The 19,552-nt window shown below is 40.3% G+C and overlaps 1 pseudogene; it reads right to left on the reverse strand.

The window, feature by feature from the left end:
- Positions 1-2,143: 2,143 nt before the first annotated feature.
- Positions 2,144-18,637, reverse strand: LOC132648660 (ribitol-5-phosphate xylosyltransferase 1-like; annotated as a pseudogene).
- Positions 18,638-19,552: the final 915 nt, after the last annotated feature.

The following is a 19,552-nucleotide window of genomic DNA, read 5'->3' on the forward strand; positions in this document are numbered from 1 at the left end:
CATTTTTAATTGGATTATTTGCTTTTTTTTTGTTATCCAGTTCCTTGAGTTCTTTACATAGTTTGGATATTAGTCCTCCATCAGGTGTGGAGTTGGTAAAAATATTTTTGCATTCTATAGGGTGCTACTTTAATTGATAGTGTCCTTTGTATTACAGAAGGTTTACAGTTTCTTGAGGTTCCATTTATCCTAGTGCCTGTGAGATTGGTGTTCTGTTCAGAAATTCATCTCCTGTGCCAGTTAAGTACAGAGCTGTTGCCTGCTCTTTCTCCTATCCAGTTCAGTGTATCTGTTTTATGTTGACTGAACACAGCTGTATCTGTTGGTCTGGACAAGTTTTGAAAGGTATTTCGGTGAATAATAGTACTATTGAACTTTTAGCATGATTTCAGCAGAACCCGTTGTAAAAGATTTTAGATCACCTTTTAAATTTCCTCAAGCTCCCCCAAAGCATCTATTTTGCCTGTTTCCCTCCTTTTATCACAAATTCAATTCTGCAAAAAGGGATAGACCTGACACTCTTACAGATAAACACTGAAAATCCTTTCTTTCTTTTTTCATCCTGAGATCCAAGGTAATTGGCTGCTGGACTGATGGGACACACAGCAATCACCAGCTAAGATAGTGTCATCAAACCATCTTCTGTAAGACAGCAAGCAGCAGTAAGCTAACAGCTCCAGGAACATGACCTGGTGTCTCAGGTATTGCCAAGTTGACAACTGTTGGCTCCTAACCTTCCATGCTTACACTATCCTGCCATCTTCCTAGGATGAACACTCACCATCCTGAACTCTAGTCACAGCATGGAGTCTGTTCTAAAGGCTGTGGAGCCATTAGAAGGGGACTGGCTGGCAAAGCAGGTCCTGTGAGACTTTTACACACCTCTCTGTAGTCTGGCGTTCTTCTACCTGGTCAGCCATGATGCAAATAGTTGATGCCTGACAGTTCTGCTAGCCTGGATACATTTATTCTTGCCTCCTTTCTGGCCTTGGTACCCTGCAGATGTCAGAAACTATGAGCCAAAATAAACTTTCCAAACTTGTTCCTGCCGGCTGTCTTGTTACTATGTTAAGGACACAGATGCTTTTCATTCTGAGAAGAGAGTATGACCAGTTAGTTGGCTTGAGAAAAATCCTCATGGAAACTGAAGTTTTTAATGTTTTTTTTTTTTTCTGACTGCAATAACCAGTGTTTTAACATATAATGCTGTTTCTCTAAAGTTTGCAATTTCTAATATCGGTACATAAAATAGAACGTGTTATCAAGTGCAATGTTTTGGGACTGTATACATTGTGTACTAGCCACAACTTGCTAATTCACATACAAATCACCTCAGAGTTGATACAGTTTGTGAAAGCACGTAACACCCACTCAGGCACCTTTCAATTATATTAAAATAATTTCCATGTTGTATAGAAGAGCCATTAAGTTCATTGATGCTATCTAACCTTGCAGCCATTGTTCAGCATATATCCTGCTATTGACATGACCAGATGTCAGCCCTAGTAAATAGTACTCTATCAGTTAGTTCTTTATTTTATGTGTCATATGCACTTGTGTGCATGGAAGACAGAAGAACATGTCAGGACCTACTGAGCAATACTTACAGATGGCTGAGTGTGTGCCATGCATGCTGGGCACTGAACTCAGGCTATATGCAAGGATAGTGAGCACTTTCAAACACTGAGCCAGCACTCCAGCCCCTAAAGTGGGTTAAAGTCATTGAGCACGGTCAGTAAATGCTGGCTTCTTGATCTCGGTAGAATTGAACCTGAGTCACCTGTCTACCTATCCATCCATCCACCAATCTATCTATCCACCTATTTGATGTGTTTGTGTGTGCATGCTGTTGGGCGGTCACATGACAGCCCATGAGACTCACTTCTCCCCTACCGTGTAGTTTCTGGGCAACTGAACTTAGCTCATCAGCCTTGGCAGTAAGCACCTTTAACCACTTAAGGATCTTGCCTGGTCAGCCTCAGTAAAATATCGCCATTTCTTTGATCTTGTATACAGCAGTAGCCAAAAAGGAGAACATTTGGTCCCTTCTGTGAAACTGAGTTGATGGAGCCGCCTTATCAAGTGCTGTACATATTCACTCTTAGGAACACACACTTACAGCTAGGTATGATTAACCTTTATTATTGATTAAAAAATGAGCTTTCTAAAATATTAGTAAATTTCCACTTTAGTTCTGTTTTGAAGTATTGGTACCAGTGAAGTAACATTTTTCTTCTTTGAATCTTTTCTTGTAAAGTTAGTCTTCTCCTTTTCTAAAATGGCAGGAAGCTCCTTCCAGTCCTTGATGAAGATAAAGGGGGCACCCATGGCCTTGAGTAACTGCAGAGGAGTGCTGTGGTGACTGGACATGTTTCCACAGTGGCCAGCTGTCATCACATCTTCTACCACAGGAATGGAGCCAAACGAGCAGGCCTCATATATTCTGTAACACTCTGTGTTCACTCCTACAGGACACAAAGTGAGGTCACTCTGAAGCAAAGCATCTTGGTAATTCTTAAGACTTTCATTTGTCTCCTGAGGCTACCACCTAGGAAATTAAACAAACAACAAGGAAATCCCTGTAAGGTTTTACTTTCCTATGGCATCTTTTTTGAAGCAAATCTTTTAATGTCATTTATCAAAAATGTGAACACATCAGAGAGATGATAAATATGAGAGGCATTGAAAATGTTGGGCCAAACACATTTCTTAAAACTTCTTTAAGGTTTGGGGGTGTGGGTATAGCCCAGCTGTTAGAACTCAGACCTAGTATTGATCATCATCTATCCATAAACTGGGTATATAATTCCCTAATTCTACAAGTTGGGAGGCATAGGAAGAATCAGGAGTTTAACATCATCCTGGGCTAAATACCGAGTTTGAGGCCAGCCTGTGCTACGTAAGACTACCTAAAAAAAATTTTTTTTTGTTTTGAACATTTGGAAATAATCTGAACATTTTATTACTTTATATTTAAAAATATCCAGTGATCAATCTTCGAATGGGTAGTATTCATTCAATCGTATTTCCGGAGTGTTGTGTCCTCTTGTCTTACTCTGATGCAGCTGTGCTTTATCCAGTGGTGGGCATTAGGTCTTTCAGTTAAGTCAGGACATTTTCTAGAAAGTCTGAAGCCCCAAGAACTGGTAGGGAGGCCAGCAAGGTGGAAGTAGGGGAACTTAGGTGAGCAGTCAAAAACCATAAAGTCTGCTTACAGAAGACTCAACTGTAGTGTTCTGAAGAGGGAACGACATAAGCAATAAACATTTTAAGAATCAATCTGGCTGTGGTCTTGAGAATGGAATGAATATATAGGCCACATACATGCAGAAGCTGAGCCTGGCATTCTTTTCTATTCGTATTCTCTTAGTGAAATAAGCTCCAATCTCTAAAGGGAGACTGAGGAGGTGTCAAGAGGTTAGGACAGAAGGTATAAAGCAGTCTTTGAGGACGAAGGGGGAATACTTTAGGAAATATAGGAGTGATGGGTTCTTCAGCTTTCATACTGTCTAAACTTATGCACAGCTGCGTGAGTATGGCTATGGGGTGGGCAGAAGGGGAGACTAGACAGGTAGGGCTCGCTAGATGGGGGAATTAGAAAGGGGAACATATATGCAAGGCTGGTTGACTGTAGAATTTAAGCTGTGTAATTCAGAAGTTGATACAGGGACAGGAAGAACAATCTGGGCATAGTAAAAACCATGTTGTAAATTCCAGCTGAACTGTGGAGTCCCATAACAGAGAATGAGTTGGAATGGCAAGATAGGATGATTACCAACAGAAATGCTAGAATTCCAGGTCATGGAGAAACCTTGTGGTATGTGAAATGCAAGTGGTCATTTAGGAAATGACCATAACAGGAAATGGCTGATCGAAGCCTATGATCTATGAAGGGGAGAAAGGAAAGAAACCTTATACCAAGGTGATAGAAGGAATGGCTAGACTTAGAAGTCACCAAGAATTCAGACAAGACTGGTGTCAGCCAGAGGGGCAATGGAGCTCCAGTCTTTAAGGAATCAGGGAGGTAATGTGAAGGTGAAGGCTCAGGGCTACAGAGTTCCAGTTACACACACTGGCATGAGACTGAGAACTGGGGTTCCGGGTGCAGAAGGACAGAATGGTCTAGAAGCAGCAGGAGCACAGAGGGTACTACCTGACTTCTAGCTCAGCTCAACCAGAACCATTTTATTAGTGCTTGTCCTCCAGTAAGACTTTGCTCTCTCATACCACCTCTCACTCACCAGCCCTTCAGCTGCTGTGTAAGCACCCCCCTGCCTTATGTCCTTTGCCTTGGCTCCCCTCTCTAAATGGACCCTGCTGACTCTTGTGCCCTCTTCAGGCCTGTATATAATATAGCCCTCCACCTGGTGCTCTCCTTCGCTACCTGAAAACAAATGTTCTACCCTCCACCTCAGTCCTCTCTGTGGCCTTCTTGTCTTTAATTCTCTTCTCACATGTCATTACCATCTCCTGACACACACTGTTTTACTTGTCTCCTCCAACAAGTGCTATGAGGGCACTGTTTCTGTTTTGTTTTCACTGTTTTTATGAGTAAGATGGTTTTTGTCATTTGGAAGTTGTTTGGTAACTCAGAGTAAATGAATTTAATACAATTACATTAACAGTAATTGTATTAAATTCATAGTAATTAGTGATATCCATCTAGAAGGCAATTTCTGTCACAATTAAAAAATAAATTTCTAGATCTAGAAGCATATGTTTTAGGCATCCATTCCCTGGCCACTCAGCTTTATACTCCATGTGTTTATTTAATAGCAAAAGAAATTATTTCAAAATGACTTTCATTACTCCATCAATACTTGCTTCCTGATTATAATGGGAAAGACTGGAGAAAAGCCAGTTTCCTAAGTTTTAGTTACTACTGTACCTTTAGACAGGAGGCTGGAATAAGCAGTTACCACTGTTTCTCTGGAAACCTATTTGTACACAAGGTGACATTCGGATTGGAGAGCAACAGGAAGGAACCATGCAAACATTGAAATTACTGCTCTCTTGCAGAAACCCAACAAAGTTTATCACCTCCATCTTGTTTCAAAATGTTCATTAGTGCTTGTCTTGATGAGTTTTCATAGACAGTTCCTAAAAAATTACATATGTAGTGCCTCTCATCATGCAGCATCGACCAGCTGGCTTCAACCACGGGAAACTTTCTGTATCTATAAAAGCAAGTAATGAATTACTATATGGTAGGATGCCCCTCAGCTTGGCTTGTTAAGCCATCTGTTAAGGACAATGATTTCTAAGCACATTGTACACCATAGACATAAACAGTCCTATTTGTCCACTAAAAAGAAAATATACTGTTATAATCATGATCTCTGAAGAGTTAATTTCAAAAAAATTCCAAAGAATAAAACAATGAATAAAACCTGTGTTGGTATAACATTCTTTTGAAATGTATACACCTTACCCTTGTTCATTCAAATGCTGATTTCCCCCCCCCCCCATCTGTCTGGTTTCAATCTGGATATTGCCTTGTGATACTTATTTTAAGCATACTGTCTCAACTGTGTGCAAACATCCCAAAATAAAGAAATTAGACACAATATTGAGCTGAAAGGAGCCAGAGGACAGGAAAGAGGGGAGGAGCCAGAGGGCAGTGGGAGGAGAGGAGAGCTAGGAGAGAGAGCTGGAGGAGAGATCTTGGAACTACATGGAGATGTCCTGGACATAATATTTCACAAAAAGCAAGTATAACATGGGAAATCTAAATGTTAGGAAACTATGAGGGCTTGGATGTTTAGGATGGAGTAATTATTGCCCAGCACTGTGTTCTAGGTTAACTAAATAAAGCCAGTCTCTATGTGGTGATTTGGTTATACAGATGTTAGGACTATCAGCAGTTTATTAGAAGATATATTAATCACTGCTTACAACAAACCTGTTATTCTACAGAGGGGGCTCATTCCATGGGCACTGGTTTGCATATAAATGTGTGCCTGTAGTCTATCCTGTACACAAGATTATTATGGCATTTTGGGTCAAATAACTTTTTGTTTTAAAGAGTGCCATACACTGCACCATGTTTAATAACATTCCTGGGCTCTACCCCCTTGACACCAGTTGTTATAATTCCCCCTCTTCAGTTGAGACAACCAAAAGGTTTCCGGATGCTACCCAATGTCTCCTCATCGGGAACAGGGTGAGGTTGGCAACACCAAAATGACTATGCTTCTGTCTTCTATTAGGCTAGTAGGTGATGTCATACAATGTGGAAAATGTATAAACATTTCTACAAATACAGGCTCTTTTCAATAAATAGATTTTTCTGAAGGTTGGGTGTACTTACAAAGTTTTTGAAATTTTAAGGCTGGTCCCAGCCTAAACCTGTTCGCCTGGAATGTTGTCCACATAGGGGTGGGAATACCTGTCCCTGGCATTTCTCTAGTGACATTTGTACAGCTAAAGCAGTCTGAATTCAGACATGGTGGTAACCAGTGACATAATAACGAATGTCGGATTTAATTCTATCAGTGAGATGATTCACTTCCTCAGCAAATATCTGAGTACCTACTGTGTATAAGCATTATTTTAAAATTTACTTTTTTTAAATTTATGTGTATATTAGTATATTTGTGTGCCTGCTTGTCTCCACGTGTAGCCAAGCACCCACAGAGTTCAGAACAGGGATTCAGAGCCTTGGAACTGTAATCACACATGGCTATGAGACACAGCATGTGGGTGCTTAGAACTGAATCTGAGTTTCCTATATGAGCAGTAATCGTTCTTAACTGCCCCAGCCACCTCTATAGCCCATTTCTACAGAACTATTTTAAATCTGGGAAGAAAACTCCTGACCTCAGAAAGTTTATATACTACTGAGAGCCTATCTCTTACTATTAAAAATCTATCCACAGAAAGTTTAAAAAATGTTTTCCATTTTTTTTAAACTGGAGGATGATTATATATTGAGGATCCTAAACTATCATTTAATTAACCTCTGCTTTTACAGTTGAGATTAACATCAAGTCAGCCAATCACAAACCCAAGGGAAGTCTATACAGTATATAAAAATATTGCCACAACAGTATTTGTTTAAACTAGAATTATGGCTCTGTCTTTGTTCATTCTCTGCTAAACCTCTCTTCAGGGCACTATTAAGCTTAAATTTTTATCCTGTATCCATTTTTAGAACAAACAAGTACTCTTCATTTCTCCTCAGAAGATGGTAAAATACAACAAAGTAGTTACTATTGCCACTGAGGCTCTAGGCCACTCTTTTTGATGGTAGGAAAGATAGGCCTGCCTCATCACCAGTGAACCTACTGCCATTTAAAACACCATCTTCATGTGTGATGCATTAAATCTACCACTTTCTTTCAAATATGCAAATATTTCATAATCAAATATAACAGTGTATCAGAGGAAAAGATAACTGACTAGATTTGGATTTCTGCTTAATCGCACATGGGGAGGCTAAAGTCATAAATTCTATTATGCCAAATTGTCAAGCACATTACTAATTATCTAAGTCTGTATAAAATCTACAAACAAATTTGCAAATTCCAAATAAATTCAAATTCACATTATGAGTTTAAAAATAAAATAAAATAAAACACCATCTTCCCTGTTCTCTTCAGAACACCCAAGGGATGCCTTTCTTATCTTGTACTTACGTTGCTACACCTAAAGGCCACTGGAAAACATCTGCGCCATTAATCCAAGGGCTGTCGTATGTAATGAAAAGTAGGTCCACAAAGCCTCCATTTCTTTTGAGGAACTGCATTATCCAGTCATTGTCACAGTATTCATTTCCAAGCAAGACAACAGCCAGATGCTGCAGTTTCTGGGTTTGCATTAAATTCTGTGCATAAAGTAACCACTGGGTGGCATGGGAGATCTTTGCTTTTTCTCTTCCATTTAACACAAGGACCACATTGTCCACGTCTATGGAGAAGTACCCTGGAACCACACCCGGGCCAGTGATGAAGCTGTTGAAAACAACACACCACAAGCAAGAGATAAACAAAACTGAACAAAGAAAATTTCAATCGTTTTATATAAAATCTAGAATAAGATTTAATTAATATTCTTGTTGGAAGTGCAATTTGTATAATGCAAGTTCTTCTGAGCAAGTGGGACAGAATAATAGAAAGCTTTGGATGTAGAAATTCAGCTAGTATATGAGAGTGGACTCTCATTTCTTCACTGAAGGCAAGGCATTAAGATACAATGTAAAGGAATGCATCAAGCTTCAGGAGATTCTGAGCATAATTAAAAGGATTTATGTGCATGCGTGCCAAGGCGTGCTTGTGACAGCCAGAGGACAACTTGGAGGAGTTGGTTCTCTCCTTCCACCATGCAGACCTTGGGGTTGAATTCAGGTTGTCTGAGTTAAGGGCAACCACTTTTACCTGGCAAGTCATCTTACCAGCCCTTAAAGGATAATTTTATGTAAATATGAAAGTACATAAAAATAAGTATGGAAAAATACTTATATATCTTCCATCAGTAGAAATATAAAAATCTGAGTGAGATTATACATTAAATTCCTAATAGCAATTCTTTAGTGAAGAATAAAAAGAGTAAGAAACAAAGAAAAGGTTTTATTGGAAACTATTCTGTTAGGAGGAAAGTTAAACATAGAGAATTCCTGACAGCTGAGATATATTAAGTCTGAATGGTTAGCAAGTTGGAGAATGTTGTATTTTCTTCTTTGCAATATATTTTTAAGAGTCTTCATAAAAGGAATAGACATGCTCCAAAACTCACACTGTCATCTGCTGCCCCAAGCAATCACTGCCGCCGAAGTGTTCTGAACTTTGGGAGTCAAAGTGCAAGGGAATGAGCAGTTGGGAAGTGAAAACAGTGAGTGTGGACAAGTGTTCTGAAATCCCGGATGAGGATCAACGGAGAGTAGTGGGGGAGGAAAATGAAGGAGAGAGAGGCAGCACCTGACAGAACATGGTCTGAGAAGAGAAGCATGGAATGCACAGAACATCCTGGAGTAGGGAGATCACCTCCTAGAGAGCTCAGGGTGAGGGAAGGCCCCGAGAGAGATTGGGTAAATATGCCTGCGCATCTAGTTAAGGCAGAGAATTACGGATGCCCTCACTCTCGGTGTGCTAGGAATAAGAATGTGCGCCCCACTCCCTGTCCATGTGGGGCTGGGATCCAAGCCCAGATGTGCGCATGTTCAGTGAGAGTTCTACCAACTGAGCTGTATCTCCAACCCCTAGCTACTACACTTAAAACACGAAAATTTCCTACTATACACTAACATTATAAAAATAAGGCTTGTGTATGAGTAGTATAATGTACAGAATGAGTGCTATGTTCTAATTATCTAAGGTTATTACTGAAAATCCATTAACTGAAAATAATCATGTACAGAATTCTAATTTGCTCTTGTGGGTTACTCAGCATATGTGTAAGCATCAAAACTTACAATTTTCAATATATTTTTCTACTACTTTCCTCAACTGAAAAATGTCTTCAGAGTAAGCACTTCCACATAGAGAGCCCAGAGGAATCATTTCAGTCGAAATAACTATGCAAACAGTATAGTTTTGGAATTCACACAAGTTAGCACCAGTGTAACTTGACTGAGACTACAACTTGCGATTCCATAAGACTTCATTCATTTTGGATACATTATCTACTACTTTTCACTGTTTAATAAGGTATTTTAAAAGTCTGTCACAGAACTTGAGTATAAAGTTCTCTAAGAGGAAAGAACATGGTTTCTTCCATGATGACGTAAAATCTTGCATACAAACCTAAGAAAGGCAAACTGGGCTTAGCCTTTCTTGGTGGTAGTTAACGATGTTTTGGTTTAATCCCTTTTCTATCACTGTGGTAATACCAAGTAATCATAAGCTTAGGGTGACAGGCATGACTGTGCCTTCAGGGAAGAAATGAGAGTCTCACATATTCCATTCTATAGACTAGTTGAATTCCAGAAACTTCTCTGCAATGTTAGTCCACTGACATGTTCACTGCTCAACTACAAACACAGAAAGCAATTTATCCATGCAATAATTTTTTTTTTTGGACTGGCCATTAAACCCAAGGTGTTGCACATTCTATGACAGCCTTCCTGCCACTAAGATCCACTTACTCTTTCAAGCAGTGAAATCTAACTAGTGTGAAGTTTAGGAGTATACACACAACCTACAATGAGATTAGAACAATGAGGCTAAATACCTGTTTACACTGCATGCATGATTTGAGAGAGTAGCTTTGAGAGAGTCAAGCAATGACAGGCTCGGGAGCTACCTGAGTTGGCAAAGTGCTTGTGCCGTGAGCATGAGGATCTAAGGACAACTCTTGAACTAAGATAAAAGGCTGATGTCGTGATGGAGAGGCAGATCCCTGGTGCTCACTGTCCAGACAGCCTAGCCTAATCACTCAGCTTCTGGGAGAAACCTGTTCTCAAAACCAGCTGGTAGCTGCAGGCTGCCGAGGTGTGTATGTGGGCACACATGTGAACATAAGGTTGAAGGGAGAAGTGGTGGGTTGTACAGAGAAGGAACTGGAGGGGAGGGAATGCAGGTTGGACTGGACCATGTATTCATGATCTAACATGTATTCATGTCCTCATGTACTACCAGTATATAAAATATTTAATTGAAGACAAACAGGGACAAGCCGGGTTCAGTGATGTACACCTGTAATCCCAGCACTGAGGAGGCAGAGGCAGGCAGATCGTTTTGATTTTGAGGCCAGCCTGGTCTACAAAGCAAGTCCAGGGCAGCCAAGGCTACACAGAAAAACACTGTCTTGAAACAACAATAACAAAAACGAAGTAAACATGTAAAAACAACTAATATTTATTTCCGTTAAAAGCCAACGGGAAACAGTAACTTCATGATAAAACTATGTTTTTTCTAATTAAAATCATCTTAATTCTATTTGAAACTTAAGAAATTATACAGTGATAAGTAAGTTAAATAAAAGTAAAATCCTTGAAAGTGTAGGCAATGCACTGGTGTTTTCGAATCCAAAAATCAAAACAGAAACAGTGTTGAATTATGTAAATCATAGTAGATATGACATAAAATGTTTTAATAAGTAAAAGTTGGACTCTGAGTATTTCCAGGGTAACCTAACAACGAATGAAAAGAAAATCATGAAAGTAATGTTTACTTTCGTCCTCTAAGGCATAGAACACTGTGTTCATTTACCAGTCAAGTGTATGAAATGTGGAACATGAAGTTTTCCATATCATCGGCTAAAACAAAAGTGAAATAAGACTCCCAAGGATTTATTTACAGACTTTTAGTTTCTTTCTTCTCTGCACTGGGGACTGACCCCGGGGCCTGGCACATGCCAGGCAACTCATCTGCCACTGAGGCAGGTCTCCAGCTTTCCCTCCAAAATTACCTTGAAATGTCTAATTTAATAAGAAAACCTTTACTAAATTGTAAGCAGGACCTATTTATTCATTCATTCATTCACAGGATAGAATTCTGTTTTCTTCCCAAGCTGAAGCATAAAGATATAAAATAGGTTTATAGAAGTATAAATATACTGTGCATACTATATGATAAAAATATAGAGCATACTTATGAGAGTATATTCCCTCCAGTAGGTCCATGAGGCGTCACGAGGCAGGCAAGGTCAGTGTTGACTAACAGTACCTGTACTGTGTTCTTCCTACAATCAATTGTCCTTCCCTCCATTGCGCAGTCACGGCCAGGGGATCAAGAGTGCCTTCGAAAACATGTTCCCACAGATACAAACCTGGTAGTCAAAGAACAAAACCAGACACATCTACTGTCTTAGCCATTTTAGAATGTTAGGAAAATGTATATTTTATTCTTTTCTCTTTTGACTCTGACCAGAGACATTTCTCTCCATGGTCGGTTGCAGGCGGTGACCTAGACAATCCTCGGTCACGTGTGGCAGCTTACTGTATGCGGGGTTGACTTCAGTGGCTGTAGTTGTAAAGATGACAGGACATTTTACTTATACCAAGGAACCCCAAATGTCACTGAACCCTGGCTACCCATCATATTCTGAAGCAAAATGTATATTATAAACTAAAATACCATCATTATTAGAATTAATTTAATATCGTGACTGGAGAAACTAAATGTCTTGTGCTGAAGCCACAAGTACACCAAAGCATTCAGTGTGTCAAGGGGATAGATATCACCTCCCCATTTGTTCAGACATCCTTGAAGGCATGATCCCCTCTGCAAGCTGACAGACACTTCATCCTGTCTCCTAAGGGCAACCAGGATGCTTTGTTTTGTTACAGGAGGTAACATTAATATGCAGGCCTACAACCTCTGAGAACCCCTTGTCAGTTATTTTGAAAGATATTCTTTGGTCCATTTCCATTATGCCATGCTCTTAAACCACACTAACAACCAGTGTGAAAATGTGGGCCATTGGATAAAACATCCAAATGTGTCAGGCTAAATAATGCCCTGCTTCTCCAGGTCATACCCTAATCTCTAGATCCTGTGACTATTGTCTTACACAGCAGAGTGTCTCAATGTGACCTAGCTGCTGAGGTGCAGAGCCTTCCAGAGACAGACTCCCGCCTTGAGGAAGGCAGAAGCTGTAATGTTCTCAATTGCTCCTTCGGCAGTTCGCTATAACAGCCTCAGCAACCTGTGCTATGTGGGTAGAACAGGGTACCTGGAAGGGAGGGGCCACTGTAACAAACAGTTACATGTGGAAGGGGTTTGGAAACTGGAAAATGGGGGGGCTGGAAGAAATCTGAAGAGTAACTTTTTTTATTTTTATTTTTATAAGCAAAGTCTACTTTAGATTGCCTGAAACAGACTGCAGAATAATTCAGATGCTCACAGTTCATTTAGTGAGCAAGACTCAGAAGAGAGCAAGGAACACAGTACAGAAAACCTACATTGCCTTAAGTACAGACTCCCCGAAACTGACTTCGTTAAGGGAAATACACAATCTAGCAAATTCCAAACCAGGACAGGACACAGTTTACACCGTTCAAGCTTTTCCTCTTACAGTGACTTACCAATGGCTGCTTTGACCCACATTTGTACACTGTGTTCGTGTTTCTCTTTTGTGGGTTTATTTAATATTTGCAGACGATCTCCTGGGCTCCTCCAAGGGGCTTGGGTCACTTCTCCAGCCCCATCCCCTGCAGCACACACACCTTGTCTTCTAAGCTCCAGAAGGCTCTATTCCATTGCTGTTGCTCTTCTTGGTGGTCATCTTATGTTACTGCAACTGGGATGGAATTCCCCAATAGCCTCTCAAAGGCTCTCTGCATGGTCCCTTTAATCCTGGGTCTTCAACTGCTGCTGAGGCTGCACCTTCAGCAGTGGCCTCTCCTGGCTTCCTACAGAGCCAAGTCTCAGCTGATATCCACACTCCTTCAGGCCTTCAAAACCAGTACCACCTGGGTGACTCGTACACTACCAAGTTCTGTTGCCAACAGCCTTGGCCACCTCTGGAACACAGCACCTGTGTGTTGACCCCGAGAAAACACTTTCCAGAAGGCTTTACGTTAATGATGCTGGGCTCTTAAGCACTGCTAGTTCCTCAGCTGAGGCTGACCAGCACTGATTGTCTCAGTCACACAAAGCTTTCTCTTCAATGGTGCTGGTCTTGTGTTCATCACAGCTGATTCTTCAGCTCCAGCTGTTCAGACACCACAGATTCCTCACACAAATGGCCCAGCAGAGTCTTTGCTTTCCTCTGAACCTTGCAAGCCAGGCCTCTATTATCAGCACCTCTCTCAACATCCTTATCTTCCAAGCTCCAGCAGCTGCCCACTAAGCTGTCAACACTCAATGGTTTTTTCATCCAAAGTTTTAAGTCCTTCTGCAATCCTCCCAAAACATCACGGTCAGCTCAGTCTCACAGCAACACCCCACAATCCTGGTACCAACTTGTCTTTGTTTGGGCTGCTATTACTACAATGAAACACTGTGACCAACAAGAAAGTCAGGGAGGAAAAGGTTTATTTGACTTACATATCACTGAAGGAAGTCAGGACAGGAACTCAAGCAGGGCGGGGACCTGGAGGCAGGAGCTGATGCAGAGGCCATGGAGGGGTGCTGCTTACTGGATTGCTCCTCATGGCTTGCTCAGCCTGTTTTCTTAGAGAATTAGGACCATCAGCCCAGGGATGGCACCATTCAGGATGGGCTGGGCCCTTCCTCATCAATCACTAATTAAGAATATGACCTACAGCTGTATCTTATGGATCAATTGAGGCTCCCTCCTTTGAGATGACTCTAGCTCATGTTAACAAAAGACTAGCCAGGACAGATACCAAGGGACCTTGGGGATCTTCCTGCCTCTGCCTTTCCATCCCTGGGATTACTGTGTCCTGGGACAGAACTGGGACCTTTGGACCTTGTTCTTCTTTGCAAGCAGTTTACTGATCAAGCCTTTTCTCCAGCCTGGATCTTATAATGTCTTTCATTAATCTCTTTATTTATATGCATATTGGATCTTTTTGTTTCATTTTTTATTTTTTTGTCATTTGAATTTAGTTATTTTCTATTGTGATTTCTGAGAAACCTGGGCAGTTTTAGTAGCACAAAAACTTTTATAAATGTTGATAAGAGTAGAAAGGCTCTTTAGTCTAAATTTTAAATCATATATTAAGTTTTTTTTAATTATCCTCTTCATAATAAACTACTGGTATTTTGACCCAGAGAATATCTAAAATTTATGATACCATACATTCTATTTTTCAGTACCCGTGTTGTTATTTTTCCCGTTGTTAGTACCTGAGGAGTGTAAATTAGTTATTAACATTTTTTCCATCCCCATGGAAGAATCTTATGTACTTGTCTTGTTGTTTGGTCTGATCTGTGGCCATCTAAAATTGCTTTGGTTAAGTTTTGTTTCGTTGTGTTTTTTGGTCTCATGGCCAGTGTCCAGTAAAACTGACATGCATCTCTCTTTAGAAAACTGTTGGAATCTGGAGAATGTTCTTAAACACATGTGCAGTCAGCAAGTAGTTTTTTTAGCACCCTACATCCTCATCACTTGTTTTAGCAATGTGGGAGAGCAAACAGAACCTTGGTTATGTCAAAATCCAGTGTGTGGCCACCTCTGTCTTGTAGATGACCCCTGTGTGTGCCTGACTGCTACCACGAGCAGGTGCTGGTTAATACTGAGTGGCATAGGTCATCCTACAAACAGGCACCATGCCTGGAAGATGGTAACATAGTCAACCTGGAGAAACATTATTAAAAATCATAAATCTTTCGGGTTTTGGATCAAGGACCTCAACATAAAACCAGATACCCTAAATCAATTGGAAAAAAGTGAGGAACAGCCTAGAACTCATTGGCACAGGAGACAACTTCCTGAACAGAACACCAACAGCACAGGCTCTAAGAACAACAATCAATAAATGGGACCTCATGAAACTGAAAAGTTTCTGTAAAGCAATGGATACTGTCATCAAAACAAAACGAATGCCTACAGATTGGGAAAGAATCTTCACTAACCCTTTATCTGACAGAGGACTAATATCCAGTATATACAGAGAACTAAAGAAGCTGAAAAGCAGCAATCCAAGTAATCCAATTAAAAAATGGGGAAAAGAGCTAAACAGAGAATTCTCGACAGAGGAATATCAAATGGCAGAAAAACACTTAAAGAAATGCTCATCCTCATTAGCCATCAGGGAAATGCAAATCAAAACGACCCTGAGATATCACCTTACACCCATCAAAATGGCCAAGATGAAAAACTCAAGCGATAACACATGCTGGAGAGGTTGTGGAGAAAGGGGAACCCTCCTCCACTGCTGGTGGGAATGTAAACTGGTACAACCACTCTGGAAAGCTATCTGGCGCTTTCTAAGACAAATAGGAATAGTGCTTCCTCCAGACCCAGCTATACCACTGCTAGGTATATACCCAAAGTTTGTTCAAGTACACAAAAAGGACACTTGCTCAACCATGTTTATAGCAGCTCTATTTGTAATAGCCAGAACCTGGAAACAACCCAGATGTCCATCAACGGTGGAATGGGTACAGAAATTGTGGTATTTTTATACAATGGAATACTACTCAGCAATCAAAAAGGAAGAAATCATGAAATTTGCAGGCAAATGGTGGGATCTAGAAAAGATCATTCTGAGTGAAATATCCCAGAAGGAGAAAGACAAACATGGGATATACTCACTTATATAGACCTATAAGATATGATAAACATAATGAAATCTATACACCTAAAAAAGATAATCAATTGAGCGGACATGGGGTAAGATGACCAATCCTCATTTAGAAAGACAGATGGGATGTGCATTGAACGTATGACAGAAGTCTACTGAGTGCATCTGAAAGACTCTAACTAGCAGTGTTTTCAAAGCAAAGACTCATGACCAAACCTTTGGCAGAGTACAGGGAATCATAAGAAAGAAGGGGAGTTAGTCTGATGGGGAAAGGATAGGAGCTCCACAAGGACCAAATATATCTGGGCACAGGGTCTTTTCTGAGACTGACATTCAACCAAGGACCATGTATGGATATAACCTAGAACCTCCACTCAGATGTAGCCTGTGGTAGCTCACTAACCAATTGGTTTCCCAAAGTGAGGGGAACAAGGACTATTTCTAACAGGAACTCAATGACTGGCTCTTTGGTCTCCTCACCCCCGAAGGGAGGAGCAGTCCTGTTAGGCCACAGAGGAGGGCTTTGCAGCCAGTCCTGAAGATACCTGATAAAACAGGATCAGATGAATGGGGAGGAGGTTCCCCCTATCAGTGGACTTGGAAAGGGGCAGGGTGGAGATGAGGGAGGGAGGGAGGGACTGGGAGGGAATGAGGGATCAGGACATGGCTAGGATACAGAATTAATACAATGTAACTGATAAAAAAAAACAATAATGTTTATTCCAATAAAATTTAAACTGGGGTTAGCTAACGTAAGATTCAAAAAAAAAAAAAAAAGAAAAGTGTTGGAAGATGCTTGAATTATAAAAATGATTAGTAGTTTAGACATTATTATCATCATTGGTATTGTTTGTTATTATAACCATGATACAATTATGCAGATAAAATCATTGAATTATAGGAAAAAAAAAACAAATCATAAATCTTGCCGGTTTTGGAAAAAGAACTCAATCTTTGTAATACATTTCTTCGATGCTGTAGCTTCTTAACATAGCAACAAAAGAAGTCAGTAGAACAAAATGAGTAAACTGTCATTAATACAAAAGAAGTCAGTAGAAATAAACTGTCCAACATTTGCAAAATTTTGCAGTCGAACAGTTCTGCCAAAATAACTTTCTTCTAAAAGGCAGATGGGAAACTGCACTTACCTATAGTTAACAGAAGAGGGCACTGCAGGCAGACTTTTAAAATATATGACCATGGTATTAGAGGTTCCTGATCTAGTCTAACAAATTCTTTAAAAAATAGATTATAGAAGTTGGGTGCTTATGTGTCAGTGAATTTGTGATGTTTGTTCTGAGAAAAAAAAAATAATGTTACAAAGAGAATTCTGGGTTTGTTATTAAAGAGATCTGTGTTCGTATATGTGGCTAATCTTTTATGAGCAAGCTGTTTCTAGGTCACTCCAACTGAGGGAACAAATGGAATAAAGATGATAAAAAGAAAGATTTCTCTGTGTTGGCCCCATCAGCTGTGCACTGAGGCTTGTCCCCTCCCTACTCTTCCTGCTCTCTGATGTTCGAGTGACCTCCTCCTTCATCATGGTTGGCTGTGCTAATGTCTTCCACAAGCCACACCTGGCTAAACCCAGACAAATAGCACTGTTCCTCGCTCTGGGAGACGTGTACACTGCCACAGTGATGTAGATGCCAAAGGGCACGTGGCAATGTCAGTTCTGCTGATAGGGCATGCATGCGGCCATAGGGCGACTTGATATGCTGGCGTGGGTTGGTGATGGTGGGGCTCCCACTTTCTAAGGAGAAGGGGAGGGGGCAAGGGAAAGAGTGAGGGGGTGGGATCAGGAGGAGAGGAGGAAGGGGGCTACAATTGGCAGGAAAGTGAATAAATAAAAAGAAACAGGTTTCTTTTTTCTTTTAAACATCAACTTATTTTCATTACAAAAAAAACTCTTTAATCTTGTTTTGATGAAGCCTCAAAATGTGCCTGGCCTTGCCTACATTCTAGAAGAAAGACATTTTGGAATCAAACTTGCAAAGGGAGGGGGCTGTGTGATCTCTTGCTAGTGGGAGGCTTGAGCTCCCTCATGCAGGTCAAGATGAGCATTAGCACTAGCAGTGCATTTCCATGAAAATTTCTGCTCCTTTCAAAATCAAATAGGGCTGTGCTACTCTGCACTCAGTCTTAACTGCAGCTCGGCTGTGCATGTCTGGAGAAGCCCAACCTTGAACTCTAGAAGCAATATTTATCTGTGTGCTGTGTTCTCACACAATAGGAGTAGGACAGTTGGGATCTCTAAGCACTAATTCATTTTCACACCACACTGCACCAGGACTCACCTTCTTGTGTCAGCTGTTTATTTATTTTTGACACGCTGCTTTAAAAGATAACAGTTTGAAAACTCCCAGGTTGGTGATGCAGCTTGATTTCCATGTCAGTATTCTGGGGCTTCTGACTAAACTTCCCTGTTATTAATCAACATCTAGACTTACGGGTTAGTTCTATAATTTCATAGTGGGCAGGGTAAGTTTCACTTCTTATCCCTACCAAAATGTCACCAATGTTTGGCCCTCCTAGCTCACACATTTTGACTTGTTTGTCCAGGTCTTCTACTAGTGTGACAACATTTCCGGTTCCTTGAACTGTACCTCATGTGACACAATGTCAAATCATTCCCCTAATACTTTCAGGGAGAGCCACTGTGGAAAACAGCATGTCATTTTCCTACAGCCTGGCAATGTAGAGTTGCCAAAGAAAATAAAGTTTCCATCTTACTATAGTTCCAAAAATGGGAATTAACTTAAGTCCAATAGAAGCATACACAGAATGTTTATGATAAAATACAATGAGAACAAATGAAAAGGAAAGACCCAAATTGCTGAGGACAGATAGCATATGTGTTCATCAGAGAACATGTGCTTGAGGTAACAATTATTCCCTAAATTATTGATGGACTTCAGTAAATCCAAATAGATAATGAATCTTGAGGCTTTAGAAACACGGACAATTAAAAGCACATGAGGGAAGCACAAGAATGACAACAGTGTGGAAAAGTGAAAGAAATATGGAGGAGGCACAGTACTCCAGACAGAATAAAGCCACAGCGACTAAGGCCCTGTGTTGTCAGTGAGCCCAAGCATTCAACAGAACATCTTAATGTCGATGTGCAAGTGAACAGTTAGTTGGTTTTTGACACTGGTGAAAAGACAATAAAGAAAAGGTAAATTTTTTTCAAGAAATGGTGTTGGAATAATTAGATATCCATGAGCAAAATAGTTACAATTTTTGAAGCCTATGAAAAGTTACCTTGAAGAGGACTGTAGATTAAACATAAAATTATTATAAAGTGTTTAAAAGAAACCATAGAAAATGATCTCCTTTACCTTGAGGATTGATGGTAAGTTTCCATATATGACTCCAAAAGCAAAATCTCCGAAAAAAATATCAACAGCAGCTGATTGGAAGAAAATGTTTGCGAGTGATATACACGAACAATGCAAA

Source organism: Meriones unguiculatus, chromosome 17, assembly GCF_030254825.1.
Source record: "Meriones unguiculatus strain TT.TT164.6M chromosome 17, Bangor_MerUng_6.1, whole genome shotgun sequence".
NCBI classification, from domain to species: Eukaryota; Metazoa; Chordata; class Mammalia; order Rodentia; family Muridae; genus Meriones; species Meriones unguiculatus.